Source organism: Bufo gargarizans, chromosome 3, assembly GCF_014858855.1.
Source record: "Bufo gargarizans isolate SCDJY-AF-19 chromosome 3, ASM1485885v1, whole genome shotgun sequence".
Lineage (NCBI taxonomy): Eukaryota > Metazoa > Chordata > Amphibia > Anura > Bufonidae > Bufo > Bufo gargarizans.
The window spans coordinates 125,771,493-125,794,445 of NC_058082.1; the positions used below are offsets into that span (position 1 = coordinate 125,771,493).

The 22,953-nt window shown below is 43.8% G+C and overlaps 1 protein-coding gene across 4 annotated transcripts in view; it reads left to right on the plus strand.

Annotated features, from left to right (window-relative positions):
• Nucleotides 1-22,953, plus strand: part of ENOX1 (ecto-NOX disulfide-thiol exchanger 1) — a 593,767-nt gene that overhangs the window by 145,218 nt on the left and 425,596 nt on the right. For all 4 annotated transcript variants that reach the window (XM_044283882.1, XM_044283888.1, XM_044283885.1 and 1 more), the window contains one exon: nucleotides 13,096-13,160. The gene's annotated coding sequence lies outside the window, so the exon portion shown is untranslated. The remainder of the gene's footprint in view (nucleotides 1-13,095; nucleotides 13,161-22,953) is intronic.

The window sequence follows — 22,953 nt, forward strand, 5'->3', positions numbered from 1 at the left end:
AGGCTCGTTTTGATAAAAAAAACTTTTATCTAACCTGTCAGTCATGAGGATAAGGTGCCCAGGGCGTTTCTCCCGGTCTGAACATGCCGCCAGCCGCCGCCGCCGTTGGTGCCCAGCTCCTCCTCTGCCTTGAATTTGCGCCGCCTGAATGTCAAGAAATACGCCTCCGGCTCTCCCTCAGTCCCCCCTCCTTCTTTTCTAAGATCCCGCGCGTGCGGCAGTGTTCGCGTTATCGGGAGGTTGAGCGAAGTGCGCATGCGCATGCGCACTTCGCTCAATGAGGCTGAATCGAAAAGTCTGCACGGGCGCATCAGGCACAGGCCTGTGCGCACGCGCGAAATTTTAGAAAAGGAGGGGGGACTGAGGGAGAGCCGGAGGCGTATTTCTTCACATTCAGGCGGCGCTGAAAGGATCAGAGGAGGAGTTGGGCACCAACTCCTCCTCTGATCCTTTCAGCGCCGCCTGAATGTGAAGAAATACGCCTCCGGCTCTCCCTCAGTCCCCCCTCCTTTTCTAAAATTTCGCGCGTGCGCACAGGCCTGTGCCTGATGCGCCCGTGCAGACTTTTCGATTCAGCCTCATTGAGCGAAGTGCGCATGCGCATGCGCATGCGCACTTCGCTCAACCTCCCGATAACGCGAACACTGCCGCACGCGCGGGATCTTAGAAAAGAAGGAGGGGGGACTGAGGGAGAGCCGGAGGCGTATTTCTTGACATTCAGGCGGCGCAAATTCAAGGCAGAGGAGGAGCTGGGCACCAACGGCGGCGGCGGCTGGCGGCATGTTCAGACCAGGAGAAACGCCCTGGGCACCTTATCCTCATGACTGACAGGTTAGATAAAAGTTTTTTTTATCAAAACGAGCCTGCGGATTTCGCGTATAACAACACCATTGAAATCACAGGGGCTCCATGGACAGAACTATAGTTTTAAAAGTGGGGGTTAGAAAGTGGTGACAGAGTCCCTTTAAACGTGGTTTTACTCAGGATAGGTCATCCATATCTGATCGTGGGGGTCCTACACCCAGGATCTCCACTGATCAGCAGTTTTGAGAAGGCACTGGCACTCCTGTGAGCGCTGTGGATTTTTCCAAGCACAGTGCCGTACATTGTATAGCGGCTGTGCTTAGTACAGTGCTTCTCAAATAGTGGGGCGCGCCCCCTGGGGGGGGCGCCAGGCTCCGTAAAGGGGGGCTCGTTCAGGGCCAGCCTTTGGGGTGTGCGGGCTGGGCGCCGGGGGGCACTGTTATGGGGTGGGGGGGGGGTCTGTGGATGGCACATATATAACAGTGCCAGCCACAGATCTCCCTGTAACAGTGCCAGCCACAGATCCCCCCCCCCCCATAACAGTGCCCCCCGGGGGGGGGGGGGGGGGCGCGAAATGTTTTCTTCTTCCTAGGGGGGACATGACAGAAAATAATTGAGAAGCACTGGCTTAGTATCACAGCTCAACCGTATTCACTTCTGTGGGGCTGAGCTGCTCCTAGGCCACGTGAAAGTGCGTCGCTGGCCTAGGGAAAGCTGAGAGAAGGCCGCTGATTGGCTGGAGGTGTTGGACCCCTATCGATCAGATACTGATGACCTATCCTGAGGGAACTCTTGGAAAACCTTATTAAATATTACTTCATTATAATTATATTCCCAAATACCTTTCATTAGGTATAATGGCTTGTTTTATCCGGGGAACAATCATTAGGAGAAATAAAAGTCTGCTGTTCTATTAGTACACAAAAAACCTGTCCTAATCAAACAGGAGGATAAGTTGCTTCAGAACACTGAGCTAAAGAGCTGCCTCATTCTCCTCTTTGCTCTATTTGTCAGGGATCCGGAAAACAACTTATAAGATCTTCAGCTGAATCCCTGTAGGAATGGAGTTCATGAGGAGACATGAAGTACAGAGAGGATGGACAGTAAAGGCTGTGGTAATGGAGACTAGGGTTGCATCGGGTATCTAAATTTCGATACCCAATTGATACTTTTGTGTCAGTAGCAATTCGGTACCAGGATTTGCAGCGCAGCCTAGTATCTCCTCTTATAAGAGAACATGGCGTGTGCCTCGCTTGGTGCGCGCTATGTTATCTCTGGCCAGACAGTGGAGAAGGAGGGAGGGAGTCCCTCCCTCCTATGACACGGCCGTCTCTGAAACCAGTGAAAAGAGCGGGCTCTGAAGCTGCCCTCACCACTGCCACCAATGAATGTGTGGCTAATTAAAGCAGGAGGAGGGAATAAACTGCTGCGCCATCTGAGCAAGTGACCTAGGCGAACAGCAGCAGCAGCTGCCGCCTCCTCCTGAGTGTCCTGTTCTGTGCTCCTCAGCGTCAGCCCGGGCCCCAGATTCAGTGTGCATTAGTGCACTGAGCAGCCAGCAGATACCCCACCCTCACACAGTGCAAGAGTGATTGCCTGCCTCCCAATAAATGCAGGCAAAAAAAAAAACATAAGTAACAGGCACCCAGTAAGATTGGGGTTAATGTGACTCTTTAACCCCAATCTTGCCACTGCAATGTTTTAAACATGATTGGGGGGGTCACTTATTTTTTATGTCAGGCTGGGCACATGCTTTTGGACTGGACCCCATGTGCCTCACATTAATAGTAAGTGACCCCCCCCCCCTCCCAAAGTACCATCTCACAGAATGGGCAACAAGGGGTTAATGTCAGTTACAGAATACAGACCACTTATTAGGGTCCATTCAAACGGCCGTAGTGTATTGCGAAGCCGTGTGCTCTCTGCATCCATTCAGGCCCCATTGAGAATGAATGGGTCCGCACCCGTTCCTGATATTGCGGAACCGATGCGGACGTGTGAATGGACCCTTAATATGAGGCACATGGATTGACTGTGCCAATAGCAAGTGACTGTTCATGTAGCTCATGCATTAAACCCATGTTGCCCATTATGCAAGGATATGGATACTTGATAGGGTTATTATGAGGCACATGGGGGATTTCACTAGGAACTAGGATTGTTGTGCACTATGCACAGGGCAGCAAGGAGAGTGAAAGATCCTATTCCCCCTAATAGAGCTCTATCAGGGTGAATAGGACAAGGGATTAAAATAAAAAACAGCAACTAAATATTAAGTATAAATCATCCCCTTTCCCAATATTACATATAAAATATATAAATAATAAATAAACATATTACATATCGCCACATCCGAAAAGTCCAAACTATTAAAATATTTTAAAAATCTCCTATGCGGTGAATGCCATAAAAGAAAAAAGAAAAACCTTGTGATTCGCCATTTTTTTTTAGCCGCCTTGTCCCCCCAAAAGATAGGACTGTTCGTCTATGGGCCGGACGTTCCATAAAATGCGGAATGCACGCGGCTTTTTTGGGCGTTTTTTAGTTTTTTTTACGTGGTATCGAGTATCACAATACTTTTTTATGGTATCGAAACAGAATCAAAATTTTGGTATTGAGACAACCCTACTAGGAACGGTTGGACCTGTGCCTCACATTAACTCTATCATGTATCACTTTGGCAGCTTCCGATCTGAGCCATGGCAGCCAGGACGCTACTAAAGCCCTACTAAGCTCACTGCTGCACTGCTGCTGTGTGCACTATGCACAGGGAAGCAGTGACAGTGTAAAGTCTTATTTACCCTAATAAAGCTCTATCAGGGTGAATAGGACAAGGGTTCTAGCCCCTAAATTATTAAATAAAAAGTAAAAAAAAATATAAAAAAAAACCCTCACCAAAATATTAAGTTAAAATCACCCCCTTTCCCAATTTTACATATAAAATATATAAACAATAAAAAAAATGTTGGGTATCGCCATGTCAAAGTCCAAACTATTAAAATATTAACAAATATCTCGTATGCGGTGAACGCTGTAACAGAAAAAAATAAAAACCAAGCAAATCGAAAAAATTTTGTCACCTTGTTTCCCTAAAAAATAGGATAGGACTGTTCTATTATGGGCTGGACGTTCCATAAAATGCGGAATGCACGTGGTTTTTTTTTTTCTTCACATGGTATTGAGTATTGCAATACTTTTTCATGGTGTCGAAATCAAATAACATTTTTGGTATTGTGACACCCTAATGGAGACTGCATACAAGTGCTGCTGCTCATTAGCCGCACCCTCACCTCCTCCTATTTCATGTCTCCACATGAACTCCATTCATACAGGGATTCAGCTGAAAATCTTATCAGCTGTATTCTGGATCCCTGACAAGTAGAGAAGACAGAAGGCTGAGGCAGCTATTTAGCTCAGTGTTGTGAAGTCTTGTCCTCCTATGTGGACTGGCTTTGTGTGTACTGATAGGACGGTGGTTAGTTTATTTCCTCTGGTAGCTCCCTAGACAAAACGAGCTGTTATAACTAATGATACATGTTTGGGAATATATTCATAATAAAGTAATTAAGTATTTTCAGTAATGTTATTAATTCCCAGAGAACCCCTTTAAAGGGAACCTGTCACCGGGATTTTGTGTATAGAGCTGAGGACATGGGTTGCTAGATGGCCGCTAGCACATCCGCAAGTCCCCATAGCTCTGTGTGCTTTTATTGTGTAAAAAAACCCGATTTGATAAATATGCAAATTAACCTGAGATGAGTCCTGTCCCTGAGATGAGTCACGTACAGGACTCATCTCAGGTTAATTTGCATATGTATCAAATCGTTTTTTTTACACAAAAAAAGCACAGAGAGCTATGGGGACTGGGTATTGGGGATGTGCTAGCGGCCATCTAGCAACCCATGTCCTCAGCTCTATACCCAAAATCCCGGTGACAGGTTCCCTTTAAGTATATTTGTTGTCTGTATAGATATGTAGGCCTTCACGTATATAAGCTGCCTTAGGAGAAAAGGGGCCTTATTGCCCCTAAGCATCCAATCTATTGAGCTGATGTGTATCAGTGAGTGTTGTACTCCTGCTCTGGTCCCAACACACTAGATGTGGTAGGAAATGCCTGTTTAGCCAACCCCTGGCGGGAACCGCTAATGCCGCCGATTAGCTGAGAAGCCTTTTTCTTAATGTTCCTGGCACATCGAGCTGGGACAGGAAGTGCAGAGACTGTCGGGAATGGCAGCAGCCGGGACCATGCTTTATATAATAATATATATATATTATTTATTTATTTTTTATTCTCCACTGACAACCGTCCTAAGTAGTGTTGAGCGAACTTGTGTTTTAAGTTCGGCGTCTAAAGTTCGGGTTATCGAAGTATCCCATTATGGATTCCGCTACCACAGACCATAGCGGAATTTATAATCCATAACGGGATACTTCGATAACCTGAACTTTAGACGCCGAACTTAAAATACAAGTTCGCTCAACACTAGTCCTAAGTTAGACGGGGTAAATCTAGACCAGAAGGGCAGAAATTGCACCAAATGTATTACATTAGCATAAGCTGTATAGTAAAATCATTGCAACTAGTTGCAATTTTTTTCCTTCCTTACGCCACCCCATGGCCGTCTTACTTTTGCGGCAAGAAGTGGTACACCGCCAAGAAATAAAAAAAATTTTTAACAGCAAAAGTGTAAAAAACAAACAAAAAAAAAACACCTATTATATTTGGCACAACATGTGCAAAAGTTCAGTGTTTTGTTTCGGCGGCACATGGCCTTACAATAGCGGACACAAGTGGTAATACTGGCTTTTATTGTTAACCATACATTTCCAGCAGACTACTCCCATCGCCCCCTTTTCCCTGCACACACAATAGATATAGTAGATGCTGATTGTAGATTGGGGAAGCGTAAGGTTAATTCTCCGTAAGATGTTCTATGTGTTAAACCTTAATGCGCCAAACCCTAAAACCTTTATAAATTCTGATTTGATGTTCATGTGCAGCCAGATAGAATATATGGAAAAACGCTTCAATTCCCTGCAGCAGATGTGAATCTTGATGTAATGCCGCAGATATTTTAATGAGGTCATGCATAAGCCTCATAAAATCTGTCTTTAGAAATGCACTGTATGTTGCACTCTAGCTCCTCTTACAGATTTAGTGCATCATTCTTGTCAATATATATATATCAGTCATATAAGACCTTGCCTATTGCTTCTGTGCAGAGAGTACAGTCGGGGGTTTCTGTAATGTACATGGAAATACTGTGAATCTTTTAGGTGATATTGAAATGAATACTGGTCTTCTAGAGGGGTGGTCTGTATACAAGAAGTATGTATAATATATGGTGGAACTGAAAATCTAACGGGATATCTTGTCTGGATAAGGACTTATGCCCAAGGCCGTATGTATTTTGTGATCCACGAAACATGGCTCCGCAAAAAAAATACGAATGACGTCCATGTTCATTCTGTGTTTTGCTGAACAGAACAGCTGGCCCCTAATAGGACATTTTCTATTATTTTATTTTTGCGGGACGGACATGGATACGGAAACGAAATGGGAATGCACACGGAGTAACTTCTGTGTTTATTTTTTTTTTGCAGACCCATTGAAATAAATGGTTCCGCATGCGGTCTAAAAAAATGGAACCCATACGGAAAGAAAATAGGTTTGTGTACATGAGCCCTAAGGAGGTGGTCTTAATGACTTTTGAGGATCTGCCCTTCCTTTGCTTAGAATTCATTGGTTCAATCTGTTCAGAATGATTAAAGGGGTATTCCGGTTATGTAATATATCCCCTAGCCACAGGATAGAGGAGGGTCCTACTGCTGGAACCCCCGCCAATCATGACAACAGGGCCATCTTACCCACGTGCAGCCCCCAAAATGAGTGGCTGGCCAGGCATGTGTGCGGGCACACCATTCATTTCTATGGGCGTTCCGGAGATGGGTGAGTACAGTGAGTAGGACCCCCAGGATCTAATAGCTATCGCCTGTCCTGTGGATAGGTGATAACATATTTTGGCCCCATATATGTTTTTCATGTCAGTGCTTTACTTCCCTGCTCACAACATAATCAGTATCTGGCCTCATGCACACGGCTGTTGTTTTGGTCCGCATCCGAGCCGCAGTTTTGGCTGCTCGGATGCGGACCCATTCACTTCAATGGAGCTGCAAAAGATGCGGATAGCACACTGTGTGCTGTCCGCATCCGTTGCTCCGTTCTGTAGCCCCGCAAAAAAAATCTAACCTGTCCTATTCTTGTCAGCGCTTTGCTGTCTGTGCCATCCGTGTTTTGCGGATCCATGGTTTGCGGACCACAAAACACACAAAGATCGTGTGCATGAGGCCTCTCCCAGATATAATACCAAGATCCCCCAACCCCCTCAGGAGGCCAGGTCAATAATTTATTCTAAAGTTCCCAGCAGATTCTAATACCTGTCTCATTCCCCCGGACATATCCGACATCATATCAATATGTAACAATCTGTCCGTTTGATGTTCCCAATGCTGCTTCGCCTGAGGGTTCTCCGGCTTCCTATTTAGCAATCTAGTTCTACGGGCGGAATACTTACCTGACATGGAGAGGGGGATGACTGCGGCAGAGAGAACAGGGTGGCAGGCAGAGCCTGCCCTGTGAAACATGAGGGTGCTTTCACAGATGGCAGATTTTGTTGCAGAATTTTCTGCGACTGAAAATCAGTTCCATTCCTCTGAATGGGGCTTTCAGAAATGCATGTGATTCCTGCCACAACAGCCCCATACAGAGGAAGGGAAGGCATTTCTCTGAGAATTCTGCAGCATGTCAAGGTGTCCGTACAGAGCAAAGCATGCTGGGGTTGTATACTAAGCAGAGGATGATGCAAACGGGAAGTAAGCCATGTAACATCCGGCCGAGAACACGGGAAGAAAGGTGCTGACAGAGGGGGAGATTTATCAAACTGGTGTAAAGTAGAACTGCCTTAGATGCCCATAGCAGCCAATCAGATTCCTCCTTTCATTTTCCAAAGGAGCACCGAAAGGGGAAAAAAAAATAAAAAGTCAAATCTGATTGGTTGCTATGGGCAACTCAGGTAGTTTCCCTTTACACCAGTTTTGATAAATCAAAACTGGGGTACTCTGGGAAGATAAAAAGTACCCGTTTTAAGGCCACTGTGCATTACCAGTTGCACATACCTACAGCTAGTACTAAGCTTATGAAACCATTAGTGCCGATGGTTTAACAATGCTAGGATTAACATGCCTATTTTATGTTTAGGTCCTCTTAACTGTTTGCCGATGCTACAGTCTTAAAGTGGCCACTGATGGAGGGTCATGTGACCAGTCCTGTCCATCAGCGGCCTCCAAGTATAAGTGAACGGAGGCCGCTGATGGATGGGACTGGTCACATGACCCAGTGGGCATTTTAAGACTGTAGCATCGGCAAACAGGTAAGAAGACCTAATGGTAAACAAGGTTTGTGTGAATGGTTGAGTAACACCTATTACTAGCTGCATGTATGTGCTTAAAATTTGGTTTTAGCAACTTATGTAAAGATGGTTACTAATGTGTAATGTTCTTTATTAAGGACCCCAAACTATATGGCCCAGAGGTCAGCTTTTCAGCATGATATTACTGATAGAAAATGTGACTGCTGTCTCAAGGGCCATGGCATATAGTACTGTCTGAAGATGCCCATGTTGCATCAGGACCTTGGGTACCTATTAGAGCATCTCATGGAAAGTCTGACTGCCCCGGTAAAGTCGGCTATTTACTGGGGGGATTTGCAGCCGGGCCCAGGACAGCCAACATGTGGAAGGGGCTCTTTGTGATCAGACAACCTGTCTTAGGGTCCATTCACACGTCCGTTTTTTCTTTCCTGATCTGTTCCGTTTTTTCAGGAACAGATCAGGACCAGATCTGGACCCATTCATTTTCAATGGGTCCTGGAAAAAATCGGACAGCACAATGTGTGCTGTCCGTTTTCGTTGTTCCGTTCCGCATGTCCGTTTAAATATAAAACATGTCCTATTCTTGTCCTGAAAAATCAGATCCTGGTACAATACAAAGTCAATGGATCCGCAAAAAACGGATGACATTCGGATGTCATTCCGTATGTCATCCGTTTTTTGCGGATTCCGTTCCTGGAAACACATAACAAATTTTTTTTTTTTTTCAATTTTTTTTCAAAGAAATCCAAACAACTTTATTTGATTATTGAAATGTATACATGTTCCCGTTTTTTGCGGATCCGCAAAAAACGGATGACATACGGAAACATTTTCAGGAACAACGGATCCGCAAAAAACGGACCGTTTTTCAGGATGAAAAAAAACAGGACGTGTGAATGGACCCTAAGGCTGTATCCACACATGACTGAATACCTGCGATTTTTCAGGTGGCAATTCCGCAGCGTTGTACAGTACCAGCAAAGTGGATGATGATTGTTTTAATCCTGTGATGCGGATTTGAAATCTGCAGTATGTAATCTTATGCTGCAGTACTCTTCCACAGATTTCACCCTTTGCAGTGGAGAGGATGAATTTGATAGCCATTTCCACTTCTGCCTCACATCGCATTCAGTTACTATTGCAGTTTATTGCAGATTCCGCAATCCCTTATGAAGCCCTGCCACCTGCAAACCTCCGTAAGAACTGAAGCTATAAGGCCACTTTCAAATAAATGATACGGGTTGTCAGGGTGCGTTCAGTGAAACTCGTACCATCTTGCAAGCAAGTTCAGTCAGTTATGTCTGCAATGGCGTTCAGTGTTTCAGGTGTTTTTCACGCAGGTGGAAAAAAAAAAACCCCTGAAGATTTACCAAAAACATCTAGCAGCCATTAGTGAAAAATGCATTGTATCCAGACTGCGATGCATTTTTCACTGAAGCCCCATTCACTTCTATGGGGCCAGGGCTGCGTGAAAAACGCTGAATGTAGAACATGCTGTGTTTTTTCACGCCCCGCCACTTTAAAATGGGACCTCCACAGCAGCCCATCCCCTTAACTTTTACCTTCACAGCAGCCCGCCCCTTTAACAGCAAGTTTCACAGCAGCCCACTCTTGACAGTGACCTCCACAGGGGCCCGTCCCCTTAAGTGACGTCCACAGTATCCCGCTGCCATAACGGTGACCTCACAGTACCCTGCTACCTTAACAGTGACCTACACAGCAGTTGCCCCTTTAATAGTGGCCCCTGCCCCCTTAAGTGACCTCCTCAGTGCACTGCCTCTTTAATGCCAGGGCTACACGGCAACATGTGTCGCGTGACATTCTGTCTCAACAATTTTTATAATGATAGTCTATGTTGTCGCAGTGCGACATGTGACATGCTTGCCTGCGACACGACTGTTGCAAAAAATCCATCCAAGATGTATTTTTCTGCGACTGTCGTGTCGCAGTCGCAGCATGTCGCATGTCGCACTGCGACAACATAGTCTATCATTATAAAAATAATTGCATGACACGTGGTCGTGTAGCCCTAGCCTAAGGCCGAATGCACACGACCATGTTCCATGGCCGAGAGCAGTCCGTGGTATGCCGGGCTGGATTCCTGTTCAGAGCAGGAGCGCACGGTGTTATTGGTTACTATGACGCTGTGCGCTTCATGCCGCCGCTGCTGTACAGTAATACACTATACGAGTGTATGTGTGTATATATATATATATATATATATATATATATATACACAAAAATCTCGTGTGTCTTCTGTTTCAAGAGATTTTGAGCGTTATGTAAACCTGGCAATTTCACTGATAAGGTTAACAGCAGAGCGACCTTGAAGAATCGCTGCGCATGGATGTTCATTTATGTAAATTGCTGTGTGACATTATTATTGATGTTCTGCTTATTGTACATGAAAAGTGAGGCAACCAGAACACCTTCCTACCCTCTGGATGGTGATAAAAGGTAGATCAAGACATGGCTGTCCAGGAGAAATGCTGGAGGCCGGGTCACCTTGCAAATCCATCTGCTGCCTGACGTGCTATTAAAATGCATTGATTTTCCCATTGACTGCCTGTCTCATAATAATTATCGTTTTTGGTATTGCCGCTGTCACGGAGGTGATTTGTTTTACACTGTGTGTGCTATATATCTGCTTTAAGCTCCAGCAAACGATGCAGCCCTGTTATACAATGGATTCATTAACGCCCTGATAAGATAAATTCCTCTACAATTGTAGAAATATGACATATGTTGAATTGCGATGCATCAGTTCCCCTGGAGGGATTCTCAGAAGCAACATTTACAGACTGCAGATCCGTGCTGCACGCACAATTTCTCTTGCAAGTTTGTCGTGTTTGTACGAGGAACCTTTCTCGTTTCAACAATCACGCCTGCAGCTTGTATGGGAAGATAGGGATCATGGATCAATAGTGTCCTTTAAAACCAACCTAAATGTGTTGTTCAAAGTTCCCACAAATAAGCATTCCGGCTATAGAGAGATAAATATATTATAATATATACATTTTTATATCTTTATAGAAGGTGATAATGTGGAATATTGAAACCACCAACCAACTAGGCACCATAGTTTTGTTTGATTATTATGGCACATGAACCTCAAAGTTGATAGTGCCCTTCTTCCTTTTTTTTTTCTTCACTTTTGTTGCTGATTTATTTTATTTTTTTGCTGTGGCTTTTGCTGGAAAAGCAAAACAGTTTTAAACAATACAGGAAGATCACTGCAAAAATAAATAACCTCCTCAAAACGTCAAAAAGAAGTATCCTGTATATATGTCCTAAACAAATTATGGTTCTTTCATCTTGTACAACCATACTTTGCATTTTTGAGGTAGTCCTGTTCTATTTCCAAATTTACAATATTACAGAACATGACTTCCCGATCCACTAATTTGATGCCGTTTGTGGAAATTTGACCTCAGGTTATGTGAATAAGTAGTTCTGTTCTCCACTGCTGCTCTCTGCTTGGATGGGCTGGATTGTGTTCATAGTGCTATGGGTTCACTTGGGTATCTCATCATAGGCACCCCCCCCACCACCACCATGGGTAGCTCATCATAGGCAACCCCCCTTCCCCACCACCATGGGTAGCTCATCAGAGACAATCCCCCCACCACCACCATGGGTAGCTCATCAGAGACAGACCACCACCATGGGTATCTCATCATAGGCACCCCCCCACCACCACCATGGGTAGCTCATTAGAGACAACCTGTTTCATTAACCATAGCAAACAGATGATTTTTGCCTGTGGAAGCCTTGACTAGCCAGGTAATTACTCTGTAGTTCTCCTCACGTCTGCATCATGGCTTCTGTTGACATGGTGCAGATCGTTATCTGGCGTCCACTAGAATAGGATAAGCTTATACAGAACAACTCTCCATAGTCCCTGTTATAGGGGGTCCTAAACAACCCCCCCCCCCCCCCCCAGCATGATGTCCATATTACCAAACATCTGTAATTTGTCATTGCCTGAATACATGTAAGCACTCTACTGTAGTTTTTATCCATGTGCATGAGCACACTGACCCATTCATTTCTATGGGGCCATGCACACACCTGTATTTTTAGCAGATCCGGGTGGCCGTTCTGCAAATTATAGAATATATTCTACTCTTGCCGGCGTTTTGGACGCGAATAGTCCTTACTATTGATGGGAGTGAGAATAATGCGGAATGGACACAGAAGGAATCTATATTTCACAGATACATTGTTTGCGGACTAAAATAGAGACGTGGCTGTGTGCATGAAGCCTAATACAAACCATTACTTTTAGTCTGATATTTAGGCTTGAACGAATCGAGCTTTGGATCATAGATCTGAAGTTGATTCGTTCAAAAACTTTGTTTTTAATGCTTTTTCCATACTGCTTTAAAATGTATTGGCTCCGTGTAGGCAAACTTGGCATCACCTGAAGTTGTGTGAGACTTCGGTGAATTAGTACAGTAATCTTAAAATAGGAATCCAGAGTGGGTTTTTGGTACCAGCTGTTACCTCGATACCAAAGCCCACTTTGGATTGCAATTTTAAAATAGTTTTTTAAATATGCAGATAGGAATACCGTACGAATTTCACTGAAGTTTCGCGCAACCTCCGGCGGTACGAAGTTTGCCTACATAGAGCCAATACATTTAATGCTGTACGAAAACAGCATTAAAAACAACGTTTTTAAACAAATTGACTTTGGATCTATGATCCAATGCTCGATTATCTCAAGCCTTCTGATGATGTTCAGTACTTTTTGGAATTTTCTACAGAATAGAGCATTGCTTGTGTGTACTAATAGACCAACACTTGGGGACATATTACCTCTCCATAAATAAATAATAATTTCTTGTTATTTCACCAGGTTTTATGCTGTATCCCAACGCTGCATGGAAGGAGCCTTGGCTGTGGAAAACAATACATCACCAGGTAATGACTCTGCTTAATAAACATGCATATTAATACATATCCCTTGTGCGTTATTAGAGAAAAAGAGCAAATGTGCGTTAGGAAAGATTTACAGTGGGCCACCCGAGGCCTCCTCACCAGAGCAGCGGTGTTACAAAGTTTCACAATATAGCAGCAACTCATGGAGATTAGCTCCCTTGATGCTTATGTGATGCTGTGTTCCCTTGGTTTCTATATGATGACTATGAACTTATATATAGCAAGAGACGGCACACACAGCGCAGCAACCACATTTTGTGGACAGCAGAGATCAGTCATCGGCTTTGCATCTATGGCGCCAAAGACTATTAACTAGGGATGAGCGAATCGACTTCGTATGAAACATCCAAAGTCGATTTGCATAAAACTTTGTTTCAATACTGAACGGAGCGAGCGCTCTGTAGAGTATTAGAATGTATTGGCTCCGATGAGACTTCGCATAATAACTTCAGAAATTGATTTATCCTGTAAAAACAATTTCCCGAACTTTAGTTTGGTTCCAAGTGGTACTGTTTTTTTTTTTTTTGTTTTTTTTTTTTGTTTTTTTTTTTACAGCGATTCGCTCATCCCTACTATTAACTACTATTCATCTATGTAATCCTAGTTATAACCACAACCAAGCAGTTTTGCTCGGATGTTGACCCATTCACTTCAATGGGGCCGCAAAAGATGCAGACAGCACTCCGTGTGCTGTCCACATCTGTTGCTCCGTTCCGTGGCCCCGCAAAAAAAAATATAACGTTCTATTCTTGTGCGCACTTTGCGGACAAGAATAGGCAGTTATATTAAAGGCTGTCCATGCTGTTCCGCAAATTGCGGAACGCGCACGGACGCCATCAGTGTTTTGCGGATCTGCAGTTTGCGGACTGCAAAAGCACAACGGTGGTGTGCATGTAGCCTAAGTGGAACAGTGTTGTAGGTGGGTACTCGCTATGCAGCCCACCTGTTATCACCTAATTCCATTTTTATTCTCTTTGTCAGTTTAAAATTATTTTTGGATCTATAAGGCTGGGTTCACATCTGCACATTGTGACTCCGGCACTCTGATCTGTTCACTGTATCCGGCATATAAGCCAGAAAGCGGCCTGATCCCATTACAGTGAATAGGGATCCATCGGCGCATGGTGGTATTCGGCTATGCTAGATACAGTGAAATCCCACAGTCTGTTACTCCGCTGGACAAAGGTGCTGTAATTACACTGCTTGTACGAGCGCTGTGTTCTCTTCATACAGCTAAATTCAACCCAATGATTGATTGTTTTGGTTAAAATATGTCAATTTTGATCAGCTTTTTAGACGAGTATGTACCTTAGGGCCAGATTCTGCTCCCTTAAAAATTGCAGTGCAACTATGTGCCTGTATGGACGTTACCCTGTATATTACTGTAGGTGCACATACGCCAGAACATTTTACTGGTAAAATTCACATGTTGTCTTGACCTTGTGGCTCAGCTGTGACGTAAGTGGGCCACGTTCCAGCAATAACTAACATCTCTGGCATTGATGGATCAGTCTGGCTGTGGAGTGGGAGACAATTGGGATGCATTTAATGAGCAGTGTGCAACTTAAAGGAGTTGTCTCACTCCAGTAAATGGCATTTTATCATGTAGAGAAAGTTAATACAAGGCAGTTAGTAATGTATTATGATTGTCCATATTGCCTCCTTTGCAGGCTTGATTCATTTTTTCATCACGTTATACACTGCTTATATCCACTGGTTATGACCATCCTGTAATCCAATACTTCATGAGTAAGGATCTATATCAGTGATGGCGAACCTTTTACAGACCGAGTGCCCAAACTGCAACATAAACCCACTTATTTATCGCAAAGTGCCAACACAGCAATTTACCTTGAATACTACAGTCCAATATAGTATATCTTCCATGTACTTTATCATTTATTTACAATATCCTGCCTACATTTAGTGCACTGCCTGTGATGTTCATAGTGCGCCTTGCGCTGCTGAATGGCAGGAAAAGTCTAAGGCATATTGGTACACCATAGACTTTTTCCAGGGTGCGGGTGCCCACAGAGTGGGCTCTGAGTGCCGCCTCTGGCACCCGTGCCATAGGTTCGCCATCACTGATCTATATTGTTAAGATCTGAAACGCGTAGACTTGGATGTTTAGGGTTTTACTGCACTGAATAATTAAAAGATTCCACGTTATTTGGAAGCTGGACCCCTCTCTTTTTTACTTGTAATCCAATAGTGGTGGCCGTTCTTGCACACTATAGGAAAAGGTGCTGGCTTTTCTGGTGATTGAGACCTCGGAGGTGTGCCTAGACCGACACCTTTTCCTTTAGAGTGCAAACACGGCCACTGCTGCTGGATTGGATAGGCGCAGTGTATAATGTGATGGAAAAATGCCTGAGTTCACCAGGCATGGCTAGATAATGCCAGGAACTACCGGATCACCATTGACTAGATAAATGTCGGCTTTTGGACGGACAGAAAGTTGTGCATGCACGATTTATTTTATTCCGGAAAGTGGACGATCCACGACTGATCCCATTTTAGTCAATGGCGGTTCCCAGCATTATTTGGATAAGGTGTACTCCAACAGGCTAGCCCTCTGCCGAAACAGCCTGCTGGGTTTCATAACTGCAGTAGATGCAGCCTTAAAGGGGTTGTGAAAGTTGAATAAAACCCCCACCGCAACAGTAAATGTGATAAAATAAGAAGTGATACTTGCCACTTCTCTCCTCTGCCGCATTCTCATGTTTGTTTTCCCGGATGTTGTCCCGTGCACATCAGGTCACTGCTGCAGCCAATCATTGGCCTTAGCAGTCAAGTGACACCAGGGATTGGCTACAAGCTTACTTGGTGAGCATGGATGTCTGCTCCGATGACCAGAGCCTGACCCTGGAAGCAGCAGGGGAGTATTGTTTTGTGTTTGCATGTCATCAACTAATTATAGGCACCATATTAGCCAAAATTTATACTGAGAAATATTCCATGGAGATGTGAGAGAATGCTTTGGCTGCTGTGTTTTTGTCTTCATCAGCTACCGTATAGTCTCACTGGAACTGGAGATTTCTATCGCCACATTTGCTAAATCTACTTTCTCGAAGAATCATAACATGTATACGTTTTGGCTTAGGAAATGCGTCTTATGTGCGGTGTAGTTCAGAATGTCCCATGTCCCTGTAGCAGTCAGTCTTATAGGAAACCTGTTTCCATGGAAACAGACTCATAATTACAGTGCGAACACTTTTTTGGCCAGACACACTGGTAGAGTTCATGGAGAAAAATTGGTGCAGAAAGCTTGCCTCGGTCAGTATTTAGGATTACCTTCTGAGCAGGGTCTTATCTTATAATTGCAACTTGATAGGAGAAATAAATTTTTCCCTTTCATCCTCCATGACGGCACACTATGAGAGTTGACCCGCCTCCAACCAGGTAGGGACAGGAAGAATAAATTTTACCCTCCTCCAGCTCCTCCTCAGTGTCTTCCTGTCCCTACAGGTGGAGACGGATTATCCTCATGGCACTTGCTGCGAGGCCGCTTCTGTGTAAGGTAGTCAGAGGCGGGATAAGAAGATGGAATGCCTTCCACTTGAGGGAAGCAGGCAGCACCCGTCCCTAGTTAGGTATTTGAGGTGCTGCTCCCTACCTCCCGTTCTGCACATCGGGCGTGGAGGTCCATGTGCGGACTGGACACTCAGGGAGACCCTCTGGTCGTGTTCAAGCTCCTCATTGCAGCCTGATACCTTTAGGTGCTTGCGATGATGTCCTTGGAAGTCGGGTGCGTTCCAGGAGGTACTTCCGGTCTGTGGAATGCATGCTAAGGGGGTGGAGCTAAAATTGGCGTGCAGGATCAGGGCAGATGTCACCTGCTCATCTGAGGTCTGCAGATAAGAGTGTTTAAAGGGGTCAGAGATAAAGTGGCAAAACATGTCTGAGCCTGGTACAGTCCAAATGGAGACCTCCAAGGGGCTGACTATTGTAAGTTACTGAAAGTCTCTTGGGGAAATGCTGTATATTTTTACTTATGCTAACCCGCTTGTACCTCTGTATCCCTCTCCTGTATGCTTGTAGAGTGATAAGGATGGGGCTCAGAGAGCTAAGCCTAGTCCAAAAACTAAGAAATGTTATATGTTCAGTAAAATTGCCTGATTTATATACAAAAAAACTCAACAAAAAATGTACTACAAATATGGCAAAGGATCTGGTTCATTCTATTAGAGAGAAATTAAGGGATGTAATCAGGGAAGAATTGCGGGCAGCCCTTTCTAAAAATCCTATGCCTTACCCCTAGTACATCTGCGTCAAAACATAGGTTACTCCAGTTCACGTCCTCAGAGTCGGGACAAGACTCCGATTAAAAGGGCCTTGTCTCTTCTGATTCCTTTGGATTTGATTCAGAATTTAAAAGTTTTCTCTTCTCCTCTGAGGATACAAAGGAGTTAAGCAAAGCTGTCAGGATGACCATGGATCTCTCGGATGAAAAGGTCCAGAAAAAGTGAATTTTTCCAGTCCACAAAAATATGCAGGCATTAATAAAAAAGGAAATGGAAGACTCCGGATAATAAGTTATTTATTCCAAAAACGATGAGACGTCGCCTTCCATGTAGTGATGAAGACGAGGCATTGTTTACGTCCTGTCCTAAAGTAGATTTATCCCTATCAAAATTAGTCAAGGGGGCAAATGCCCTTCCATTTGAGGACATGGGGTCCTTAAAAGACCCCATGGATAAGAAAGCAGATGCAAGTCTGAAGAAGACCTAAGAGTCCGCCGCTGCTTTATTTAAACCAAATTCTAGCCGCTACATCCATTTCTAGATCCCTAAAAAATGGTTATCACAGTTGGAATCATTTCTAAAAGAAGGGGCTACTTATGACTCCCTAAAAGACTCAGTTCCCCTCTTATTAAAAGCGGTGGACTTCTTGTCTGATTCCACACCAGAATCGGTCAGAATGGCAGCAAGAACCTCGGGACTAGCGGTAGTGGCCAGAAGGGCGCTTTGGTTAATATCTTGGACGGGCGACATCAGTTCCAAGATGAAACTATGTAGTTTGCCCTTTCATGGGAATTTGATGTTTGGCCAGGATTTGGACAGCATCTTAGCGAAGGCTTTGGACTCTAAAGGACTCTAAAAAATTATTTCCTTGGGATACAAATAAAAGAAAATTTCCCTTTCAGAGGGTCAAAAAGGTAGTTCCTTCCAGGCTAAAAGATCTGACAGTGGTCCAGAGGAAAAATACAAAAGAGCGGAAACAGAGGCTTCTTGTTTAATTCCAAAAATGCTGAATCTTCCAAACAATGATGCCAGGCTTCAGGTGGGAGGGAGACTAAAGTTTTTCACAAAAGAATGGGAAGAGATTACCGTAAACCCTTGGGTTCTAAATATTGTATCAAGGGGTTACGATATTTCCTTTCGTCTACCTCCTCCCATGGATGTTTTCAGAGAAATCCCATTTCAAAGATCGGCAGTTTAACAAGAGAAATTGGAAGAAGGGATTCAGAATCTGTTGGCTCAAAAAGCTATTGTCTCGGTAAGTGTTATTACTCAATAGTTATTTTAGTGAATAAACCAGATGGGGGATACTGTCTGATAATAAACTTGAAGAGCCTGAACAGATTCATAAAATACGACAAATTCAAAATGGAAACCATAAGATCCACCATAAATCTATTAAAAGGAGATTTCTTGTCATCCAGTAGATTTAAAAGATGCGTATTACCATATTCCGGTATATTGAAAAAGCTCAGAATATCCTCCGCATAGCAGTCTTTCTGGGAAAAGAGCTACATCATTTCAAGTTTCAAGTTCTCCCCTTTGGGATCACCTCCGCTCCGAGGGTGTTTACCAAAGTAGTAGTCTCTCACTTAAGAAGGAGGAACATGTTAATAATTCCCTACTTGGATGATCTGTTAATCGTAGGAAACTCAAAAAGAGTCTTAGAAAACAATCTGTTCATTACCTGTCAGATGCTATATCATCCCAGAGGTTAACATTTTTAGGGGTCAGTCTAGACTCAACTCTTCAGAAGACTTTTTTCTTCCAACCCAGAAAGTGATAGGGATAAGCGATAAAGTCTCAAAATGTAAAAGTCAGTAAGTATGCACAATCAGGGAGGCTATGAAGCTATTAGGCTCTTTAACCTCATGCATCCAAGCAGTAAGATGGGCCCAGTTCCACACTCTCCAGCAATGGTTACTAGGGTGTTGGAACAGAAGCCAAGACTCGTTAGAGCAGACGATTCAAATTCCCGTATGAGTAAATCAGTTCTTACAGTGGTTGAAAAATCCAGACTATCTGATGAGCGGGGTTTCTTGGAATGCCGAATATCTGCAGGTTATTACCACAGACGCGAGCCTTTGGGGATGGGGAGCTCATTACTATCATCTCTCTTCTCAAGGACAATGGTCCAAGGATCAGAGGTCTCTCTCTTCAAATCAGAGGGAATTGTACGCAGTCTGGGAAGCTATAAAAGCATTGTCCGATTTACATAGAAGGTAAAGACATTCAAGTAAGGACGGACAAAACAACTAGTTGCCTATCTAAACCATCAAGGGGGTACAAGAAGTGTAGGTCTAAATCTATTAACAGAAAAAATATTTTCCTGGGCAGAAGTTCACTCACGATCACTATCGGCAGCACACTTAAAAGGATCCATAATTACAAAAGCGGACTTCTTAAGCAGAAATTCACTGAGATCAACAGAATGGAGCATAGAAAAGGAAGTTTTTCTCCAGATTACAGAATTATGGGGTACTCCCCTAGTGGATATGTTTGCCTCAGCAGAAAACACAGAATTAAAAAGATTATTTTCCCTAAACCCCTTCGATAGGAACATAGGAGTAGACGCGCTGTCACAAAAGTGGGACTTTGAGCTGGGATATGCCTTTCCTCCTCTTCAGTTAGTTCCCAGGGTGCTTAAAAAGATCCGCCTAGACAATGCCCATGTGATTTTAATAGCCCCTCTGTGGCCGAAAAAGCTGTGGTTCCCTCTTCTGAAGCTCCTGTCAATTCAGAGCCCATGAATTCTTCCCTGGAGACAAGATCTGTTGTCGCAGGGTCCAGTATCATCCCAAAGTGGAAAGGTTACACCTGACAATTTCTACCCTTTGAACCCCATTCAGAAGCCTCGCTGAAGTATGTTTCTCTAAAAACCCTATTTTTAGTAGCAATTATCTCAGCACGTAGAGTAAGCGAGATCCAAGCTCTAAAAATAGTGGAACCATTTTGCATAGTTTTCGCAGACAGGATTGTTTTTAGATTGGATAATTCTTTCCTTCCTAAAGTCGTATCTATTATTATTCCATCTTTTTGTTCAGATCCAAAATCGGAAGGGGAAGAGAAGTTTCACAGACAGGATGTGCGTAGGGCTATCTTGTTCTACCTAGAGACCACAAAGCCTTTCAGAAAAACTGATTACTTGTTTGTACAATTCTGTGGGGCACATAAAGGTCATAAGACCACAAAGAATTCCTTGTCCAGATGGATAAAAATGGCCATTTTGGAATCCTATTGGTCCTTATGGGTATCTCCACCTAAGTCTTTGACAGCCCACTCTACAAGATCTGTCGCACCATCTTGGGCTGAAAGAGCAAGTGCTTCGTTAGAGCAGATCTGTAGGGCAGCGACGTGGTCAAGCCCTCAAACGTTTACTAAACATTACAGGGTAGATACTAGGGCTAGTCAGGAGCTTTCCTTTTGCAGGAAGGTATTGCAGGCCATAGTCCCTCCCTAATTAAAAATGTATCTGTTATATCTCATGGTATGCCGTCATAGAGGATGAAAGGGAAAAACCATACTACTTATCGGTAATTTCCTTTTCATGAATCCTCCATGACTGCATGGGTTCCCCCCCCCCCCCCCTAATAAATAAATAAAATAAATTAATAATAAATAAAATTCTATGTATAGGTATGGGATTGTATATAGGTGAAGGTATGTGTTGGTATGAATGAAAAAAAAAAAAGAAGAAGAAAAGACTCTCTAGGCTGTCGGTTCAGAAACACATTGAGGAGTAGCCGGAGGAGGGTCAAATGTATTCTTTCTGTCCCTACCTGGTTGGAGGCGGGTCATCTCTCATGGAGGATTCATGAAAAGGAAATTACCGGTAAGTACTGTATTTTTCGCCCTATAAGATGCACACCCACTGGGGGCCGGCATCTTGTTTTGTAATAGCAGCAGGGCCCGGTGCAGTCACTGTATTCTATTACACCAGGCCCCGCTCACTATAGTAATCATATAGGCAATGTTAAACTGTAGAATTCCTCTCCAATACATCCTGTAGTACTTAATGCAATCTTCCGTAGCAGGCAGGAGGCCGGGCGGGAGGCGGCAGCATAACTCACTACGTCACACGCCTGCTCCTCCGACTTTATTGATTTGGAGAGGAATTCTACAGTTTAACATTGCCTATATGATTACTACAGTGAGCGGGGCCTGGTGTAATAGAATACAGTGACCATAATGGTGCCATCCCCAGATGCCCCCATTAGTACAAAACCCACCAAAAGCACACCTTTTGGTTCAAATTTTTTTCTTCTTCTTATTTTGCTCCTCAAAAACCTAGGTGCATCTTATGGGCCGGTGCGTCTTAAAGGGCGAAAAATATGGTAATATGGTTTTCTTTACTTGGTTAACATTTATCCCAGTCATTCTAATGATTCTTTAGGCTATTTTTAAGATTATTTACATAATGCTAAGGAATTCATGAATGTCCGTCCATCCGTCCTTTCAGCAGTGTGATGCTTCTGTGTTTTATACTTTTATAGTTTATATAGCACCATATATATCCAGGCACTGTACATGTATGGTAGAGGGGGGTTTAATATGTAGAGTATAGATGGATCCAGAAGTCGCATGACGCCTATACAAGCGTCAGACGCCTGCTCAGGCCATTTTACTCCCTGGAAAAAGACTCCTGTGTATTTTTACACATGGTCTTTTCTAGTCAGGAGTGCTGTATCAGAAGCTGCCAAATCCAGCACACATGAAGCCACGTCCCTCTCCGAGAAGCCCCGCAACTCACGGACCTCTCACCAGGAGCAGCTCCAGAGTCTGGACTAAACACTACATTGTGGTTACAGGACCTGTGGTGATGTCACAGTCATGTGATCAGCCATGTGTGTGGGAGCAGTTAGGGGAACACAGGCTCGGTGTGTCAGTGTAACCAGTCTATTGTACAGTTTTTTGTGTGTGTGCAATGTGTATATAGTAAACTATCTGTGTAATGGGCATGTGGTAGAGCTGTATATGTAATATGTATATAGTAGTGTCAGATGGGCGCAGTGTATGGCAGTGTGGTCTTATGTTTAGTGTACTGTATAATGATGGATAAATGTAAAATTGTCTACATTTATTTCTGCTTGTGAGACTAACAATGGTTTCCCTGCAGAAATATTAGCCTCATAACGTTATGTTGGCCTATGCATTATATATATGAATTACCGCAAAATTTGTACTCCTGCTCCGCTAAATATTGTTAAGAGGAGTATTTTTACTTTTTCTGGGAAAAAAAAGGAGTGCGACATCTGGATGGATCTTTAACACCAGAGCCTATAGGCACAAAATGCCTTAGCCAAGCACTGAACTAGGGGGTGTCTACAGTAGGGATCGACCGATTATCGGTTTTACCAATATTATTGGCCGATATTGAGGATTTTGACTGTTATCGGTATCTGCATCTATTTGGCCGATATTCCGATAACATATGGGGAACACAGATCGCGCTGCTGACGACGCTCTCTGTGTTCCCTCAGCAGCATAGGGGAGAAGGAAGCAGTGTCTCCTCCCCCTGTGCTGCTGCTGCTGCC